This window comes from Natator depressus, chromosome 11 (assembly GCF_965152275.1).
Source record: "Natator depressus isolate rNatDep1 chromosome 11, rNatDep2.hap1, whole genome shotgun sequence".
NCBI classification, from domain to species: domain Eukaryota; kingdom Metazoa; phylum Chordata; order Testudines; family Cheloniidae; genus Natator; species Natator depressus.
Window position 1 is genome coordinate 14,199,603 of NC_134244.1, and position 20,937 is coordinate 14,220,539.

A 20,937-nucleotide genomic window follows, 5' to 3' on the forward strand; every position below is an offset into this window, starting at 1 on the left:
CAAATTCAGACTGAGATCCAGCTGACGGAAGAAATGTTTTTAACATACATGTCACCCAAATACTGAACAATGGAAGGACGATGATAAACATAGCGGGTTATAATGTTTGCTTTCCAGACACAAAGGAAGACACATGCCTTAACTGAAAGAATGCTTTAAAAAGCAAAGGGCATGAAATATTTTGGTCCATCCCAGAATGAGTGTTCCTATAAGAGACATGATAGCTAATTGTGAAGTTAGAATTCAGTTCCCCCTCTCCCTTTTAATAACTGCCTCTGCTTTTAATTGGGACTTCTTAAATGAATATTTCACTGTCAATTTTGCGTGAATAGAGACAAAATAATAAATTAAGAGGGAGATAGAGAAAGCATCTTTAGTTTGGCCCTAAATTTAGCTACAACATGTGGAAATATTCACCCAAACCTACTACTTGTCCTTTTCTCTGATCAGTGTCAGAGCGCAACATGATGACCTCAGAGAAGAAAAGCACACACAGACAGTCCACATCTGTAGAGGGAGACCTGCCCAAATTTATCCTTGGTGTTGGAGTTACACCAGAGATTAATTTGCCCTGATGTGTCAAAAGCTTCCATTAGCATTTGGGATTACATCAGCTTGCAGTCCAGCACAAGATGATTACTCCCCTTAGGTGACAATCACTTGTTAGTGAAACTACAGTTCCTTTGGATACCAGTTAAAGTTGACCAACAATTTTTCCTGTTCCCAAATAAACACAAACATTCACCAATATTCTTCTTAACTACTCACAGATGCATCCCTTAGGTACCAACTTCCAGTTCTGCTGAAATACATCTGTTCTCCCACCCCAAGGAATGCTGTTGTTCCATTCTTAATACATCATAGACAGTCATCAGTCAACTTTAGTAATTCATCTAATAACATATCAAAAGCCAGCCTTTGAGTTAATGGGATGGTCCATTCCAGCTGACACAACAAAACAACAGACTGATTCCGTAGGTTTAATAGGCAACGCTACAAGGTTTCATTTGGTCTCTTACAGTTCATCAGCCTTTATAATAGTTAGTGGTTGTAATGGAAAAAGTATTTGTTGTATTGTAAGGATGTGCCACTGTAGAAAATCCACTACTTAGTTACTTAGTGGATTTTCTACCATCTAATATATTTCAAAATGTAACAATAAATAAAGTTATTCAAGGAATATAGATCATTAATGCAGATACAGCAGGTAAGATTTGGATCTGAAAGTCTGGACACCATCTGTAAAGGGTGCGCACCTTCAGTGAAAGGCCTTGGGACAGAGTTCTTCATCTGCTGACCTGTTCATGTGAAAAAGCTATAGTTATGTTTTGGACAATGCGGCCTTTTGCAATCAAAGACAAGGAGCTGATGGCTACTTGAAGAGACTCAGATCAGCGTGGTGTCTAATCAAATAGCAAAACATTGTTCTGTGCACTTGGGAAACTATTTTTTAAAATCTGTAATACCTTATCTAATCCTGGATGAGTGATGGAGCATTCTATGGCCAAAGACATGGAAAATTTAGCTACAGAGCCATTTCAGTGATCTCAGTTTACATCCTGTTTTTACACCCAGATTTTAAGCATATAAATGACAAATTGGACAATCATTTGTTTGGCTGTTCTGAGGCTCTCTCTGAGTTTGTGGGACCCTTGCCATAGCGCATTATATGTCTTTACATAGCAGTCTCCATAAAAGCGTAAGCAACATGTCTTTTGCCATAAATCTTTCCTCATCGTGAGCAATGAAGCAGTCACATTTCATCCCACCTGTTGAAAAGTTGGTGCCAAGAAAGTTATTAGCCAGTGGGAAAGGAAGACAAAGTAGCTTACATGCACTGCTAGCTACCAGCAAGACAGTCTGAGCTGGTGTGAGTACATGGGAAACCCATTTTTAAAAAAAACCACTTGGTGTCAGAATACATGTAACAGAATTTTCTGTGCAATGTGAAGGCAATCCCATGCTATACAATGAACTACAGCAAACAGCATTGCCAGCTCAGATACCATAGTGATGGGTGTTGAATATTTTAAAGAGAATAGAACGGAATAAATCCTCATGGGACTGATTCTGCCACCCTAACTCATGCTGAATTGCACCTCTGTCCACTAAAATCAGTGAGGCTACTCGTGTAATAAGATACTGTTCTGTGGGCCGGAGTATCTCAGACTTATTCACGTTGAGTAGTAACTTACTCCATGGCTTGTCCAATGGATTGACTCATGGAACAAAGTACTACTGAGCATGAATGAATGCTAGTATTGGGCCCAGTGTGACTAAAGATGGCCAAATCAAACCTTAAACTAGCATTATTAGATGTTAGGCCAGTTCACCATTTTTATTTTCGTAGCTGTTGTTTGCCCTCCATTTTGGTCCCCTATTCTTGTTCACTTGTTTCCTAAGGCAGGAGAAATAGCGGCGGGAAAGAGTCACATGATATGGGTAATCTGCCCGACAATGAGAGACTATAAAGGAATGGTGCGCCCAGCACCAAATGCTGTCCCCCCCAGTGGCAGCCATGCTTGCAGTATCATCAAGAGAGAAGAGGAGAAGACTTCACTTACCTGCCCGGCTATCCTCGTGTTCCTGCCTCCATTGGTCCTGTGTGGTGTCCTTCCTGACCCTGTGTGAAGTTCCAAGTGGTCCTTGTTGTCATTTTCCAGTGGTCGTCTGTGTTCCAGTCATGATCCGTGGTCTGTGGTGTTACCTGTCCTGTGTGTCTCTGCAGAGATGGTGATGTACTTGATTATTTGATGTTCTCTGTAGCCACTTCTTTGTTCTGGGGTCCTGGCTTACTGCCAGTATTAGGTGTTAACTACCGAGTGGTTTTATGGTTTTATGGTTTGTTTAATAAAATACCTTGTTTGTTTATACTATACCTGCCTTTCCATTGCATTATTGGGATAAAGAAATCACCATTGGTGATAGATACAGTCAGGGAAAAGACCTGTGGGACGGAGGGGTCCTTTATAAATATTGCCTCCCTGGGTTAAATTACTGTTCAGTAGTTTTGCCAATCAACATAGGCATTTCTTTATATATTTTTTAACAATATTGTTTCATTTAAAGGAACACAATCCACTACTTCTGAAAAAATTTAAAGCCCCATCTTTCTTTATTACCATCTCTAAGTTTAACATTTCTCTCCCTACTCATTGTTTTTTGATTGATCAAAAGTTAAATATACCCTTTTGTCCTCCATGTGGCAATGTTTATTTGCTTTTCCAAGGCTGCCACTATTTGTCACTGATGGCTTTTGTTTGATCAGTTCTCTGACTGTGCAGCCCTGTCCTTAAGTGAGCCGTGAGGAAACCTCTGGGGGAAGTTAATTCTTGGCGCTCACACATGGTATCATGGTCTTGACCTCACCAATGGACCAAGATGTTTTGTATGTCTAGTGTTCTATAATGCAAGAAGCAATCTCTGAGGAAATCTGCCTTCCACTAAAACACACTGAAAAGGCCGTTCCCACCGTCATCAAGTTTGGAGATATCCTCACTCTTAAGGTTCATGTACAAGGAAATTAGGGCTTTTACTCACTTGCTAGCCACAAAAATATATGGCAGCCAATTTGTATGATGCATCAACCCCATCAAAAAGGGCAAAAGTATCATGATAGGTGCAAAAGACAAACTGACTTTCATAAAGCTTCTGCAGTGTAAGGAATCCCAATAAAAAGAGGCATGTGTAATAGTTTGCTTGCAGTACCTAAAGGAAACCACGAGATGTCGCTAGAAACCAGCATTTGAAAGCAAGCCCTTAACAACCCAAGAAAAAGCAACTGCAACATGGGCCTTTTCAGCTTGTAATGTGTTCTGGGTGCCCCAGTCACAGATGTGCATTACTGTGGGTATAAATTTAAAGGGCCAAATTCCCTGCTAGTGTAAACTAGTACTGCTTCATTGAAACCAACAGAACAATGACGATTTATGCCTGCTGAGAATTTGGTCCAAAAGATTCTCTACCTGGCTACTGAGGTCTGTATGCTCCATGGATCCATAAAGGAATTTAGGCACTACTGTGATTCACACAACCCCCACTCAGCTAACACTTAACCTTGTAAGGGCCGCAACTCACTGGGCACCAAAATGTTTGCAGTAAAACTCTCCTAGGCCTTTAAGTTTCTGCCTCTGGGCACACACACTGCTCCTCCCTCAGGCAGGTGCCCAGACAGCTGTCTCAGCCCAGTAGGATCCTCAAACAGGGGAATGATAGATGGGCCAATGCTTATCTTGTCTCCAGGGCCCGAGCACACAAAACAGCTAGAGGGGGCCCACCTTATAACTAGGCTTGGGAGAATTAGAATTTTACTAGTAAATATAAGTAAGTGTCAATTTCACTGGACACACACAAACCAATGAAAATATATTTCCATTGATAATTAAAATGTATGGATGAAGTAAGAAAAATGCAGCTTGAGAACGCAGCAGAGCTTGATTTAAGGATATTTACTGTGTATATTTTGTCATGTGATGATGACAAATTGTGTTTTAATGGCTATAAAGCTTTCATTTTTTGAATAAACATCTACTGTCATTAGTTATTGACTAAGCCCCCATAAGTTCCAGCAACTGTGCAAATTTAAATGGATAAAAATAAAAAAGGGCTTAAAAACAAAACGTTGACATTATCCATCAACACTAAAAACAAAACAAAAAAACCCAACCACCACCACCAAATTCTGCCAAGCCTATCTATAACCTTTAGCCTAGAGTACTCACCCAGATTGTGGGAGACCTCAGTTTAATTCCCCCTTCTGCCTGATAAGGAGAAAGGATTTGAACAGAGGTTCCATACCTCTCAGGTGAGGGCCCTAGAACATTGGACTATAGAGTCATTATCACTCTCTCTGGCCTAGTTAATCTTTATTTAATACAAAATGGATGTTCTTCAACAGAATAGATTCTCACATCAAATAACCCACATCTCAGTGACTAGGGCACTCACCTAAGAGGTAAAGAACCCCGCTGCAAATCCCTTCTCATCAGGCAGAGAAAGAATTGAACTGACGTCTCCAACATCCTGAAAGAATTCCCCAACCACTGGCCTAAAGGTTATAAGGGAGGCTGCTGTCTCCTCAGCTGGTGTGTGTGAAGTTAGGAAGGCACCATTCTTGCAAGAAATGGTTTAGGTGCCTAAGCCATCTGCTCCAGGAGAAGGTGTTATGGACTGGGATGTAGGCAGGCTGGCCTAGTACTCAGAGCAGGAGTCAGGGCTAGTGGGCAGAGCAGGGCATCCAGGGTGGGCCATGAAGACAAGGGTCAGCACCAGAGTCAACTGCCAGTTACTCGAGCCAGGGGTGAAGCCAGAGTCAGGACCAGTAACTGATGACTGGAGGCAAGGCTTAAGGGCAGGAACTGGAGGAGAAGCAAGATCAAGCATGGAGCAAGAGCAAAGGCAGGGGTGAAGCTGGCACAAGCAGAATCTAATACAGCCACAACAGGAAATCAAAATCACCTTGCTGCTCTGACAAACTTCCTGTGCCTCCTTCTGGCTTAAAGAGCACAGTTGGACCAACCAGTGGAGCCAGGTGATCCTCCAATCAGAGTTCCCATGGGTGGTGCCTTGGCTGAGGCTATATATAGTCTTACTAGTTTCCCAGCCTGCAAAATTTCAGCTGAAAGTGGGTGGAGGCCAGGATGTGGCTCTCTGGAGACTTCCAGTCCTGGGTTCAAGACCTGGACTATCGCAAAAGTCTCCTGGTTATGGCTCATAAGCAGAGAAAGCCCCAAACTCTCTGAGGTGAGTGGGGCTGAGGTAAAACCTCTCCCATTAGCTGGTTTAGGCAACTCCCTGCCTAGTATGCTGGCTTTTGTACATCCCAGTCTCAGGGATGTACAAAAGCCTACTGCATACCAAACCTAGGCACCTCAATCAGGCCTTGTGGATTCCAGTGATTTCACAGGGGCTTAAAAGTTAGGTGGTGTGATGGTGGCAAATTAAAAAACAGACTCAGTAAATCAATAGCCAAATAGCCTTGGCACCTAAACCATTAATAGCAGTTGTGTTCTTTAAAAGAAAATGAATTAGTACTAAATGCACACTTTAAAAATTAGATGACCAAAAGGGCCAATTTTTTCTGTCACTTACCCCAGGGCAATGCCATTGGGATAACACAAGTGAGGTCACCCCATGTTTACATCAGTAAATTTTACCCACCAGATTTCAGGGCGGGCCTTCCACATAGGACTTGCACAGAAGACGAAAATGTAAGGTCTTGGAGGTCACTGCCAATGGTCAGAGGGGTAGAGTAGAGCTTTCCAGGTACCTACAGGAGGCATATGGGCCATGACTTCCCCCGTCCCCCAAGGTAGTTAAAGATGGTGCGGGTTCCTAAGAACATCTTTTACATGAAGACAATGGGACTGGGCCCAGCAGGACAGAGTCCACAGTCTGTTAGTATTGTGCTCAATTCCAGAATTCAGCCTGTCCGGTGGTACTAATGTTGTTACAGTTGTTCTTTCTTACCATCTTCTGCCAGTCAAGCTCCACCACAACTCCCAGGCTGGCCCTATTTCTCTCTCTAACGGCGGGGACAGAAGAAGAGGCAACAGCTTCATACCAGCTACCATCCACCCTTCAACAATGGAACTCTAATGGGAGGAGAGCTTGTGGTGTCTCCATTCGAGCAGCATAGGACCCTGCTCAGGCATAGGTCTGATCCAGTGGCAGGAACGGTGGAAGGAAGCTCTCTACATTTGTCTAACCAAAATATTAAGACAACAGGGCTACTTTGAGGAGAAAGGCAGATTCTGGGGAGAAGTGTGTCTTAATTGGGCCAAATCCTCAGCTGATGTAAAGCATCATATCGCTATTGAAATCAGGGGAGCTACACCAATTTGCAGCAACAGAGAAAATAGCCTGATGGGCAAATGAATTGTTCTTTCTCCCACAGCATCACACTGGTGAAATGTTTTCTGGTAAAGGAAGTTCTGAAGGGGAAAATGTTCGTATTGATAAACCAATAGGAGAATGTGAGCTATTGGGGCAACACAAGCCACCAGCACAAATTGCCATGGGGGGACTTGAAGCCCCTCGCCAGTTAATGTGGTCAATAAAGGGACAAGGTCAGGGTTACTGAGCTTTAGAAGAACTTCTGGATTACTGTGAAGGCAAGTAAGCCATGTACTAAATCAATCAGTAACCAAAAAGGGGTCACATGGCTTTGTGAGGTTACACACACACACACACACACACACATGCGTTGGCTTGTTTAGGATGACAAAAAGTCACAGCCATGGATTTTCTGCACCAGAAATTAGAGCTGGAATTATCTCTGTCAGTGCAAAAGAGAAAGCGTAAAGGCTTGCCAGAACCCCGAAACGAATCTGGCCCTGTAAGGGCTTGTCTGCACTGTGCTGCAGAATGGACTATAGGGGTGTGAATTGCAGGAGGTGTGAATTTCAAACAGGACTATGTTAAGTGTTAGAAAGTCGACTGTGGGTAAAGAGGTGGTAGAGGTTTCCAAGGCAATCAGCCATGTGGTTTATCCCAAGGTGGCAGGCATAAAAGATATTCCTGAAGTAATTCATGGCCTTGAGAGAATGAGGTTTCCAAACTGTGCTGGGGCCATGGATGGGACTTGTTTGTCCTCCTCAAAGAGCACATGAAAACTCTAAAGGGCATTACTCCATTGTTATGCAGGCCTTCGTAGACCACATTGGGAAAGTTCACAATACCAGGGTTTTTTGTTGTTCAGGCATCTACATTCATGGACAGGCTGGGACACTAGTCCCACCAAATGCCATTGTCATCAGTGGAGTTACTGTCCCCACCATTATCCTGGGGGACCCCCACAAATCCCCCCCCCCTTCCTTGATCTATGAATCTGTATCCTGATTTCAGAGGCCCTGGCAAAAGATGGTTTAATTACACTCTCAGCAGGTTGCTAAATATGCTTTTGACAGATTGAAATCCCATTGGAGATGTTTACAGACCCGTTTGAGTTCCAGGATCATCAAGAATGTGCATATTACTGTGGCTTGCTGGGCTCTTCACAATCTCTGTGAAGCCAGAGGTGAACCATTTCCCCCTGACTGGATCTATGACAACTAGGGGCCACTGAATCAGTATGCTCAGCCAGAAAGTCCGCTTAGCACTACTGGAGCTGGATGTACCCAGGCAGAAGATGCATTGTGCTCCCACATTATGGACTTGCATGGCCCAAGGGAAGAGGGGGAATAATGCTTTATGATGTGCTTGTAGGGTGAGGGGTGGGGTTTCAGTGCTGGGGAATTGGTGGGAGGTTGATGGCCATGCAATGAGCTTATGAATGACATGACCACTTCTCAGTTTTCTCTGCTAAGCTCTGTCCACCTCCCTTGGCCCCCATTCCTGTTCCAGAAACTGTGAAGCAAATGCCTGCTCCTGCACTGAAACCCCATCCTTAAGCTGTACAGCCAGACCGAGCCTTTCCTCTTGCCTCTCACCATGCCTTTACTCTAGCTGTAAGTCCGTCCCTCTGTCTTTGGTACTGAGCCTATTTGTTGGCCCTCTCCAGAACTTCAACCGTTAGGTCATCACAGAAACACTTCCTCTTGGAACCGTCTGTGGGAGTATATGTTGGCCCAGGTTTCAGATGCAATGTGGGCAAGCTATGGAGGTACTGCAGCTAGTAGAGGTCAAAGGCCCTGAAATAGGACATGATACAGAGGGTTATTGTCTCAAGTAGCTCAGTGCAGGAGCACAGAAAAAATCCTTGTATAATTTCAGATAACATGTTACTTTTCCAAACTGAACTTCCATCTATTGTGAGAGGGATGCTTCAGACCACAGACCCTCCCTACACAGAGCTGGGTTAATCGCAATGAAAGAAGTGCAGAGACAATGGTAAGTAAGAAGGCAAAGCTGTTTTTTGTTTTCTAAAAATTGCAGAACTCTTTGGGTTGGGGCTGGGGGAGTGCCATCCAGGGCTGTGCTGCAAAAGCTTTTTCTAGCATTTCAGGCCTTCCACGTTTTGGAGGACACCACTGTTCTTGTGGTGCCTGACGGAGATGTTATTCCAAGCTGCTGGTAGGAAACCTGCAGTGTACGTCGCCGATGCATTCAAACTTACAGCACATCTATGAGTTGCATGGGCTGGTCAGCTACCGAGGTCCCTGAAATGTGACTGCTCCAAACTGGAGTTCCTGCTTCAAGAAAAGTTTGCACCTATCGGCACGCAGGATTGGGTCAGAATTCAGGAGGGAATCAACAGGATGATGCATTAGCTTACACATGGCTTAGTCTGTTAGAGCTTAACGCAAACACACAGAACTCCACAGCCAGCCTCCTTCCTCCCCATTTTCCCCTGCCACCTTTCTGGAAAAAAATTTGAAAAAATTTCAAATTCAGTTGAATTTGACACCAATGATTTTGTCACCTATGGACTGCAAGGACTACCTTTAACTGAAGTGGGCTAGATTTGTAAAGGCAAAGCATTTCCTCCCCGCCTCCGCCCCAATCAGTTCACTGTTGCCAGCTGGCTTGTTACACCATTGCATGGTTACAGAGTGGCGTACTTACAGGCATGGCAATGTCAGGTTATTATTTTTAAGAAATAGGACTTCTCAGCCCCGAGCAAAAATCTGCACTTGCTTAAGTGAAACTTTACTTTCAAGGAGTTTTTACTATTTACATTTCCCAGTCGCCATTTTGAAAGGCACCTGGTAGGGGGTGACGAGGTGAGGAAGCCACGCCCCCTTTGGCATACAATCCACCATTTGTGGCTATACACCGGGAGCTGGGGCTTCTAATAACTTTTGCATTGGTTCATAGAATGAAAATCCCCACCATTACTGTATTAATAGACATTAACATGGAGCCAGAGACTTACTGGTCTCAGGGGCAGCTTCTGTCCCTTCCATGTCTGCTGTAGGCTCCTTGGCAGGCAGTTCCTTAGGGGTCGGGGGGCATCAAAAGTATGGCCCCAGGGTGTGCGGCTGCTCCTACTCCAAAGTCTCCTCCAGGACTGGTTTCAGCAACAGAGTCACTTCAGTGTCCTGACTCGGCACCTGCGGCTAGCTCCCATCACTCCCCATGCTGGATGCTGGGGCCAGCAGGTCACCATCCTGGCTGACCAGGTCAACATGCAGCACTGTTGGCTCTGCACTTGGCACGGTGCCCAGCACCCGGTCAAACGCCTCATAAAATGGGCATGATATCAGCGAGTTGCCTGAGGTGCAGATCAGGTCCCTGATTTTCCTGTGCTCGTTCTTCAGCCACTCCCTGCACTGGTCAGCGGTCGAGTAAACTAGTAGCGCTGCCAGCTTCTTTGCTGTTTGCTGGCATGCATGGTTATTCCTGGTACTCTTACTAAAGTCCTCTGTTTTTCTGGCCTTGCACCAGACATTTACCCAAATCTGGCTGTGCCCTCATGACCATGAAACAGTGTTACTTTGCAAAGGACTCTTCTGCTCAGCCCTCTTTGCAATCACAGCAGGCTCTCCAATGGTGTTCAGAAGACAACAGAAGGGTTAAACGCTGTCTCAATGAGCTACTGCACGACACCAAGGGGGGCTGATTCCATTTCCCTGGAGTTAACTGGAGATTCTTCTGATAGAGAGGACAAAGGAATTGGCCCATGGGACTGTGGGACTTTGGTGGACTCTAAGGACCTGAGTGGGGATTGAGGGGCCAAGGAAGCTGAATGTACGCTGCAAAGCAATAGGGCTCAAATCCTCAGTCTCAGCTTGACTCAGGCTCAAACCCTCCAGCCCCGCAGGGTCCAAGCCAGAGTCTGAGAGACTTGTGTGTAGACGGAAGGTGGGTTTGGGCTGAAGCTTGAGTCTGAGCCCAGTCTTATATTGCAGTGTAGACACAAGATGCCAGGCACAACCTAGTACCCATACGAAGAACCTTGGAATTTCATTAGGAGATCATCATTCTATTCTTCTCTTTTTTAAACCACAGGATCATGAGTAGGTCATGAGGGAAATCTTTGCCTTCTCAAAAGAAACCATCTTTAAATAGTTATTTTGGTTTGGGAAAGATTTATGATGATTTTGGGCCTGATCCAAAGCTGCCTGACGTACATTGGAACCTTTCAACTGTCTCGAATGGGCTTTTTACACAGAGACAGGAACCTATTGACTTGCTTTGGACCTGATGCGAAGTCAGTCAGGGAACTTTTCTGTTTACTTCAATAGGCTTTGGATCTTAATTCCTACACAACAGGAAAAAGTTCTAGCAGCCAATATTTTCACAAGTGATTAGCGAGTTGGGCTTGTCTCCATTTTTAAGCACATAGTTTAAGACATCTTGGTTTTCAGAATGTGCTGAGCACCCACCCTCTGAAAGCCAGGCCCTTTAAGACGTCACAAATTGGAATGATGGAATTAAATACCCCAAAGCACTAGTCACTTTAGATAATCTTGGCCCAAACCAATATGCCTCATAGCCTAACACTAATAAGCTTTTACTGACTCCTAAAGCCATTATTATTTTAGGCCCTGTCAAAGTAAAGTGAGATAGACATGAAAATTGAAACAGATTCAAAGAACTTATGTATTAGTTTTATTGGACCCAGTGAAAACTAAGAAGAGAGGTGTGTCCTATTTTACATTTAAGAGATGCATCGCCAACTCTCATTCATATTATTTCATTTACTTACAATCAGAAGAATTTTAAAATAATACTGTGGAAAACTGTAAGAGAACATGGAGGTTTATTTCATAACATCTTGATGGAAACAGGCCCTGCAGCATCTCTCACATCTTGTCCAGTGATGTCACTCTTTTTAGTCCAGAAATTAGCTCCATTCCACCCAAATGTCCTAGAAACAAAGAGCTTGAAACATAGGCTAGAGAAAGAATTATTTGCGCTAAAGGAATGAATCCCACAGAGCACGAGCAGTTTCCTGCATAAATCATTTTTTGGGTCTTTGCCACACCCTGTATCTCACATTTGTGCCTAGCTGGGCTGAGAGGTGATCTGTAAGGAAGCCTGAAAGCCAGGTAGAAGAAACAGTTCCAAACTACAACAACTTCTCCCAGGTTCAGGGCTTCGTCCAAAGTGCCAGTGATGGTAAAACTCGGAATGTAAAATCTCCTGAGTGAAAAGGAATTAGTCAACCCCATATTCATGAAATATTGAGAGCTAATTATATGTGCATCAGAAACCTCTGGGGAAGGGAGATGGAGGCCTTTCATTAGACAGTAACTGGAACTTTTTCATCATTTGTGTAGCTCAGGAATGTGATGCTGTTAGCCCGCCGAGGGACTCTCCATTTGGCTGCAGGGCTGGGAGTGCTCCTTCCATTTTCCTATGGCATACCTTGGAAATAGCCCTCAGCTCCAGCATGTAACTTAAAAGGGCTGGGTAGCCCCCTCCGCCTCCCTTCAGGGGGTGTTTCACAGGTGATTGTCAATTAAAATAAAACATATAGCATGGACAACATGACATGGACGACAATACTGTGAAGTCATTCTCCAGTCTAGAAAATATCCCAGCTGGCCTTCCCACCTGCCCTCCCCCCCTAAATAAATCACTCCTGATTCAATCCCTTTCTCTTTGGTGTCTTGGCTCCAGAACCCAGCGTCTCTCCCAAGAGGGTTCTGTCAACTTCACGGTTGTTGTTATTGATTTTACAGCCCTGCGGACTCCTTCTGCAGCCAAGCTGAGGGCATGTCGCTCCCCGCCTCCACGCAGGCCCGGGCCGGAGCCTGACAAAGAGTCGGGCAGGGGGACTATTTCGGATCCGGGGCAGTTTTCAGATCTCAAACCCCCTTCTGCGGTGGTTTTCTTTTAACTAAGGATGGGGCCGTTTTAAATAGGTCAAAGCCGTTGGAAAAGGCGTGGACTAGACGGGTGGGCTGCATTAGCAACAAAACCTCCCAGCAAATCTCCGGCCTTTCACAACCGGGCAGTGACTTCGGCGCCCAGAACGCCTGGCCTGCCGCAGAATCCCTGAACACAGAACGCCTTTAAAACGGATTGATACAATCCAGGTTTATTTGTTCTTGAACAAAACCTCCAGGGCTTGCGCCCCACACTCTGTGTCTCTGTAACCCACCAGCCCTTCAGGGGTGCTGGAACAATGTGTAGAGAGCCCTTGAACCAAACCCTAAGTCCTGTCTATAATGGGAACCACTTAGAGCCGAGGGTGAAGTAGCGCCCCCAGTTCCAGCACCTCTGCCCCCCTTGGACTCAAAGGGGATTCTGCTGCTGGCTGGCCAGGGAGCAGGATCGGGCGCTCTGGGGTTTGACCTGAAAGGCCTGGGCAGCAGGACGGGTTCTCCCGGCCAGACCGGGCACTGCAGAGGCCTGTAACCTTTGCCCGCTGTCCAGTGGCAGGGTGTGTCTGCGCTCGGGAAGCGAGGTGGTCCGGCGGGCAGCCAGAGCTGAGCTCACCCGGACCCGGGCTGCCCGTCGCCTCGGTCTGTGCAGAGGGCAAAAGCAGGAAGAGGCTCCGAGCGCCTCAGCGTGGGCCAGCGCCTTGCAGAGCCCGGAACCATTCTCCCCGCGCTGCTCCGGCACCGCAGTGAGCCTGCAGGCCCCGGGGCAGCCGGGGGTGATCTCGGCTCCCCCGGAGCCTGAGTCAAGCCTTAAGGCCGTCACCGACAAGGCTCCCTTGGGCTCGGGCCTCTGCTGCCCTCCGCAGCTGGCCCTGGGGGCAGTAGCAGCAGGCTGAGGGGTGGGGATTACCAAGGCAGGTGCCCTTTGCGCTGCGGGCTTACGCCGTGATCCTGGAGTCCTAAGGACCGAAGGGTCTGGTGCAAAAGTTGGCCCTGCTGTAGGAAGGGAGGGAGACGGTTTCGGTCACTGGGCTCCCCCCATCTCGGCCCATTGATTGAATCCTGGTCTCTGCTAGTGTAAACGGCACCGTCCGCACGCATTAGGATCACGTGCCCAGGCAATCAGAGCATATGCTTGGGAACAGAACAGTCTTTTTAAAAACAATGATGATCTCGGTGGTTACCGAGTTGATCAAGTATCAGCTCATCAAAGCCTGGCACAGGCGACGCGAGCCAGCTTCGAAACGCTCCCAAGAGAGTGGCAGAAACCACTGCAACCTCTTCCCCCCTCCAGCCACCCTCACTCCCCCGCACGCTGCCCCACTCCCCTTCTGTAAGGTACCTGGCTCGGCTGGATGGGGGATTCCTGAGTGGGTATCTGGCAAACGCTGGCTCCTTTCCTGTCTTCAGAAACTTTAGACAGGAGGGGATTCCTTTCTGTCTCCCCTGAGCCGAGGTGCGGACAAATCCCGCAACACTTCCCTGAACATGGATTTAATCTTTCTCTGTGACACTTACATGCCGCTGTACAAATGTGTCCAGAGACAAAGCGAGGCGCTCCGGCCCACAGAAAGAGTGCAGAGCCAGGTACTTTAAAAATAGCTGAATACACGAGCACGCTGAAGGAAGCTCAGACCAGGGACACAAGCCCTGCAGGGCCATCAGCCCCCCGCCAGACCACGAGAGATCCCATTGCTTTTAAGACTGTTTCCCATATGTCTAGCCATTCTCCTTTTAATGTTTCGAGGCTACTTTATTTTGCTCTTAAACATGAAGTTAATCACCTGTAGTCTTGAGGAATAACTGCACGAACAAGAAGTTTCTAAAGCGGCAAAACAACCAAGCACGACTCACTGTGGCCGCTCAGTCTAACGAGAGACTGATTTGCTTTAGTATTCTTCACCCGTGCAGAAACAACAGTGATTTACACAGCGGGCTCTTCCTCAGCATGACTGGGCAGTTTCAAAATCAGGGTCACGTTCGCTCCAGCTTTCCTTCTTCCCTCTTTGGTCTCCTCTTCTTTTATCCCCAGCACTGGCTTAACTCGCAGCAACTCAAAGTCCCTTTACATTCAGACGGCAACACTCCCACCCCCCTTCCTCCCGCAGTACCGAAGACGGAAATGCTCTGCACTTAACAGGGGTATTTTACGAAACAAACCAACTCTTCAACTCACTTTTCAAATAATGGTGGGTGGTGACAGAAATGAGCGCCCCGTCCCATTACAGTTTCCGCCATCGTAATAACGGAATGGTTTCACCGTTCAATTCCGATCGTTGCCTAAAGAAGTTGTCTTTTACAGTGAATCTTTTCTCTGGTGACAGGGAGTTGATGAATTCCCCCCAAACTATGTTTTCTTTGGCATAGGTCGTGTTGTCCTGCTTCCTCGTCTCAGAAGTAGCATGAAACGTGTCGTTATCTGTAGTGTTCTATTTATCTTCTATCCGTCTTTATCTTCTAATCTTACCTATAATTTATCTGTCCTAGTCATATCTATCTACCTGTGTCTCGCTGTGTGTTTGAAATTGCCTCGAGTTATTACATTTTGTCTAGTTATCTGTGATCTCTTTTCAGCTGATCAGTGAAGATGAAATGGAATGATTCCGAAACCGAAGGAATATGCGGAAATGTTTGTGCTTGTCAATAGTATAGAGAGAACTTTGTAAACACTGAGAAGCATCTCAGGTTTCAGCCGTGTTAGTCTGTGTCCGTACACAGAAAAGGAGGACTTGTGGCATCTTAGAGACTAACAAAATGTATTTGTTAGTCTCTAAGGTGCCACAAGTACTCCTTTTTTTGGAGAAGTATCTGTCTCTTTAAAATGATCTGAAATCTGACTGTCCGACCCACACGCCTCTCTACACTGCACAATCAATGAGCACGGCTCCATCACCACGCCAGGTGGAAAAAGTGACCAAGCGTTATTAAGCCCACGGTCACGGCTCACAGCAGCATTGCCCACTAAAGGTCACTTTTTCAGCTCAAGGAGCAACAGTTTCCCGCTACAAAGTAAGCTCTAAATCTAGGCAATATGTATCCAAGGCTTCTAGCAGGCTGAGTCCAGTATAACTGAAACTGCCTGTCCTGTATGGCGAAGAAAAAAGCTGCCTTCTGGTAGCTCTAGAGAAGAAAGGGCATCAATCTTCAGAGAAGAGAAGATGCGGTCCAAGATGCGGTGTGCGCAAAGAGAAGCAGAACCAACCTGTTCACACTATCATCCAGGTTGGGACCAGTTTGCGAGCAATAGCACCAAACTGTGTCGAAGTTTCTAGCCAAACAGATTGTAAATTCCAAGCCATTCTTTTTAATATTAAACCATCGAGATTTTCAGTCTCCTGTTAGATCACCTACAAACCCCGGGTGCCCATGTTTGTAACTAGTTTCTACCTAATGGTGTCAGAAATGAGGAACATTAGAACTGGTGTCGGGATACGGAATTCCCCAGCCATTCTTCCGAGGAGTCTCCCTTTGATTGAGGTGGGCCGATTTCTAGGGTGCAGATCCTCAGCTGGTGTAAATGATCAAAGCTCTCTTGAAGTCAGCGGAACTACGACAATGGATCTGCCCCGAGCTGTCTAACTTCCCCGGGAAAAAAGCTGGGGAGATAGAGATTTAGCTAGTAAAATGTGCTCCCAATGAACTCGATTCCCAAATTAGTTCAATCCCTAACTTGAGGAGAGAGTAAAACACCCCTTAGTTCAAAAATTCAAACCCCAACAAACAAAGACCTAATTACTTTGTAAAGGTATCAAAATAAATCCATTCAATTAACTAGTGAAGATAGTAAATCGGTCTGCCGTGCACCAATAACAGGTTTTTCAGACGGGGATGTTTTAATTGTTTCAACTAAAGCCCAGATCTGCTATAGGAACTGGTTCATGGGACAATGCGCGTTGCAGAATACCTCTTCCTGTTTTGGGGTGCTGAGGGTCGGAGTATGGGAGAGGCGGGAAAAAAGGAAGAAGTAACCGATTATCTGCTTTGATTTTCTCCTCCCTTTCCCCTTTCCACTTTGAAAGACTGCCTTCCTGTCCTCTCTTCTGGGGTTTTGGGGGAGTGGATCTATCACCATATTCTATTGTAGGTGGATAGATAGATCTGATTTCTGCATTAGGAAAGCGAAGGGTTTGGAGCTGTATTCTTGATCTTTTCTTTCTTAAACATTTCTTCCTACAGTGCGTTGTTAAGTCCAATTTCCTCTCTGTCTCTTTTTATTCTTTTGCCATTTAACTGACTTTTTAAATATCCAAATGAAACCCACCCTGGATAAAGTGAGATCAGATAATTAACTAATCTGCCAATCATTCTCTTGGAGTCTAGTCTGACTCCGAACCAGCTCGCTCTCTCTCTCTCTCTCTCTCTCTCTCTCTCTGATACGCTTTGATTTTTGAACGGCGTCTCCACATTGTTTAGAAGACGCCCCAGTGAAGAATTCACTAGCACTCTGAGGACCCTTTCAAAGACTTCCTGCCTTACCGCTCACTGTCTTCCTATTTGTGTTCATCTTTTTAAATGTATTATTTCTGTTCCCACTGTGAAGTCATTTAATTTGTCAATTTTAACTGCCATTTGGTTACCTGACCACAGACAAATCCTCGTCGAACTTTACTCGGTATTTGTTCCTTGTCTATTGCCCTTCCCCTCTTTTGTGTGGGTCTCTAGCAACTAGAGCTTGTTTTACAGCTGATCCCATTGACTGGCTCATTGACATAATCAGAAAAAGACCGAAGAAAAGGATTCCCGCCAGATCCATACAGTATTGTTCACTTGACTGGGCATAGCTATTATCAGCACCAATCCTTAATCTTAAAATCCTTACGTATTTACAAGCAGGTCCTATATTTTGGACCCTGCATGCCTTCCTTCGTTAGGCATTGGGGTTGCTCAAGGATCCAAGGCTCGATATGGGAAGGGATATGCAGTCTTGATCGATTATTACATCACTGATTGAATCCTGAGCGCTATACAAATGCTCTTCTAATTACACACTGTCCTGCTAAACATACATTGGATCCAGATTTTATGCTCATCAGGTAGAGTATTCCTAATGAACAGTCCTCAGATCTGGGTAAATTCAGAGGTAGGACCTGCTTCTAACGGTTGTCTAGTTATATAGGGTCAAAGAAAGAATTGTTAGAGTGCCGATGGCCAAGGGATAGAGTGGCTACATCACTAACCCAACATCTAATTCATTGTTTGTGCCCTCAGGAGCCATTCCCCAGGAGAGGAGAATTATTTGTCATGTGGTACACTGTCACCAGTCTCCATTAGGGGAGCCTTCAAGAAGCCTCATGCGAGGTAACTATTGGGAAAATGTTCGATACAAGAATCATGACGGCATGGAAAGAGTATTAAGCAATAACCTAAGGCTGTTCTCTACTATACAGACGCGCATACAACCCCAGTGTGTCAAAACATCTCTCTCTCTCTCTGACCCACTCAAACTTCTGAACGAGAATACTGATGCCTTTCTGCGCCTCCTCCAATTCCACGGATTTCAGCGAGCAAAATGCCGCCCGCACGTCTCCGCGGACCGCCGACAGGTGGCGCTTTCCCCCCGCAAACTCGGAACCCGCTCGCGAGCAGGGTCGGCGACTGCAGAGCCCGGCGGATGTTACTGGCATCTAAGGCGGCTCTTCCATTGTGAGACAAGCCTAGCGCACGGGATCGGGCCTCAAAGGCAGGGGAAAGACGTGGCTGCTGCAATGTTTACCAACAAAGAGAGTGTTTAAAAGTGCTGACCGGGCGGAGTTCCCAAACGCCACGCACATAAGTCACTACAAAACCCACGTACACATCTTTGCTGCGGGACGCCTCCACCCCACCTTCCACGGAACATTTCCTATTACTTTTTGTGAGAATTACGGATCCGGCAGCGTAATTTGCTCCAGACAAAAAATAAATGCAAGCAGACAGGAGTTTGCATGCTGTCTCTCTTTAGTACAGCAATATACATATATAGATAAAACAGCATCCCTTTAGTCATATTCCCTGGCTGGAACAACCCCTACCACGGAAAGGGCAAAGAGAAGACCAGATACAACACTTTCGCTTTGCTGCATTTACTTTTTTATTTTAGAAATTTGGAGACAGAGCGATTTTCCAGTGCTGAAGTAATTGCCTGGGAGATAGGTTTCTTAATCTGTTCATACATTATTGACGTGTGCTCTAATATTTGGCTTGCTGCTTTTATTGCCAGAAGATCACGTACTAGAGGCTTTTGCATAACAATTTTTAAAGAGGACACCCTCCTTATATCAAAAGTGGACGTGACTTGAATTTCGCTGACGTTGTCCCTAAAATGACCCAATTCCAGTTACTGCCACTGGGCAGCAGTAAAATTGCATAATTTGTCCAAGCAATAGACTTCTTTTGCTTTGCCTTTTGTGTTTATTTGTTTCTTTCTTTGTCACCAAAACACAACTGGAAAGCTTATTATTTCCTCGTGCTGCATTTTTCACACACACACAATACTTTGTGATCTTAATGGAAGTGGCATACAGCGAGCATCTAATACCAACAACATGTCTAATTAATGTACAAAGTTCAGAGCAATAACAATTTATACAAAGGAGTTTGATATAAAGAAACATCTCAGCGGTTGGCCAAGTTTCGCTCGCCGATGTTGAGAAATACTATTTTACCTTATGATACAAAGGTTTTGTTTTTCAAACAAAGACAAATAAATTTAAAAAAAATCAAAAGTGTGTTTGATTGTCTTAGATACACTGGCCAATTGAATTTCAGCACGAAGAAGGAAGTAACCACAAAGCACAACGTTTCAACACACATGCTAATAGTTCCTCATCTTAAACGTCTTTAATAAATCTACAATAGCCTCTTTCAGAGTCGCAGCCGTGTTAGTCTGTATCTGCAAAAAGAAAAGGAGGACTTGTGGCACCTTAGAGACTAACAAATTTGGTGCCACAATAACCTCTTTGTGTATGAAGGTGAGATATATGGTGTGGGGTTTTTTAAAGTACGATATGCAGCTGTTTGTGTACAAACGCGAGCACACACACGCACGCGCACACACACACACACACACACACACTTTTCTCAGTTCTTGGTCCTGTACTCCCCACTCAGGGCAGAAATCCCATTGATTTAAGTGACTTCATTGAAAGTAATGAAATTAGCATGTAATGAAACTGGATCCATTGTTTTGCAATAACACGTACAAATTTCAAATTAAATAGCCAATTTGAATGGGACGTGCTTGGCAACAGGCCCTCATCTCTTTTCCAAGGGAAACAAACAAACAAACAAACACATTCCGCAGCTGATCATTGACTGGGTTTCAGTGGAGAAATGGTCTCTTCCTAGCCCTGCTAATGATAAGACTTCGGAAAGGGAGAACAAAAGAGCACTTTAAACACGATATTTTCAGACAGAAGTGATTTTGTTTAGGACGCTGTTTCTAAAAATAAAAATAAAAAGGTTACAATGACATTAAGAAAATAAATAGAAAACCCATGTTGGTTATCGCGAGCCAGCCAGCGTTTAGTTCCTGCGTGCCTTCGGGCTTTGAAAGACCACACCTGAAAACTGGAGAAGGATCCCGGTGCTCGGAATTTCGGCTATTTCAAGACTAGCCGAAAGAGCATCGCTCGATTAGGCCAGCGCAAGAACTTTCCACCACGCCTCGCCTACAGGGCGTCCTGCGGCTTGCGAGCCTAGCGCGACGCTGGGCAGGCAGTTCCAGGGTGCCTTTCTCCGCCTTGAACCGGCGCGACCCCCCTGCCCGTCCCACAAGAGGGTGTCGCAAATGAATTTTGATTTCTGTGTAATGAAGAGGAAATTGTAACGTGTTCAGGGATGATTTTCTAAAACAATGCAATATTTGCATGTGGGTGTGCATACACGTATATGTGAACCTATGTGTGTATATATGCACACACATATACCCTATAAGCACCAAGGGCATCTATGGATCTATATACACCCGTGTGTATACAGATCTAATGTAATAAATATGGTGCTTACACACACACAGCCTGTGCAGCTAACGAAGAGAGGAGCTTACAACATCTCTGCTCTAAGCCTTGCAGGTAACAAGTGCTGGGAGCTGCAGTCCTGAAAGTGGAAGGAGCTTGTTGACAAAAAGGACCGTGTACCCACTTGAAGGCTTGGGGTATGTGTGTGTCTGTGTGTGTGTGTGGGGGGGGGGGGTAGTGAGAAGGCATCTTCAATTCCCGGAGCAAAGATAAGAGGCATTGCAAAG

At 45.4% G+C, this 20,937-nt stretch overlaps 1 long non-coding RNA gene across 1 annotated transcript in view; it reads right to left on the reverse strand.

Moving 5' to 3' along the window:
* Positions 1-1,266: 1,266 nt before the first annotated feature.
* LOC141995553 (uncharacterized) overlaps positions 1,267-20,937 on the reverse strand; it is a 185,861-nt gene continuing 166,190 nt past the window's right edge. The window contains exons 3-4 of the long non-coding RNA XR_012641351.1: positions 2,565-2,722; positions 1,267-1,298 (exon numbers count right to left, since the gene is read on the reverse strand). This is a non-coding gene — a long non-coding RNA (uncharacterized LOC141995553). The remainder of the gene's footprint in view (positions 1,299-2,564; positions 2,723-20,937) is intronic.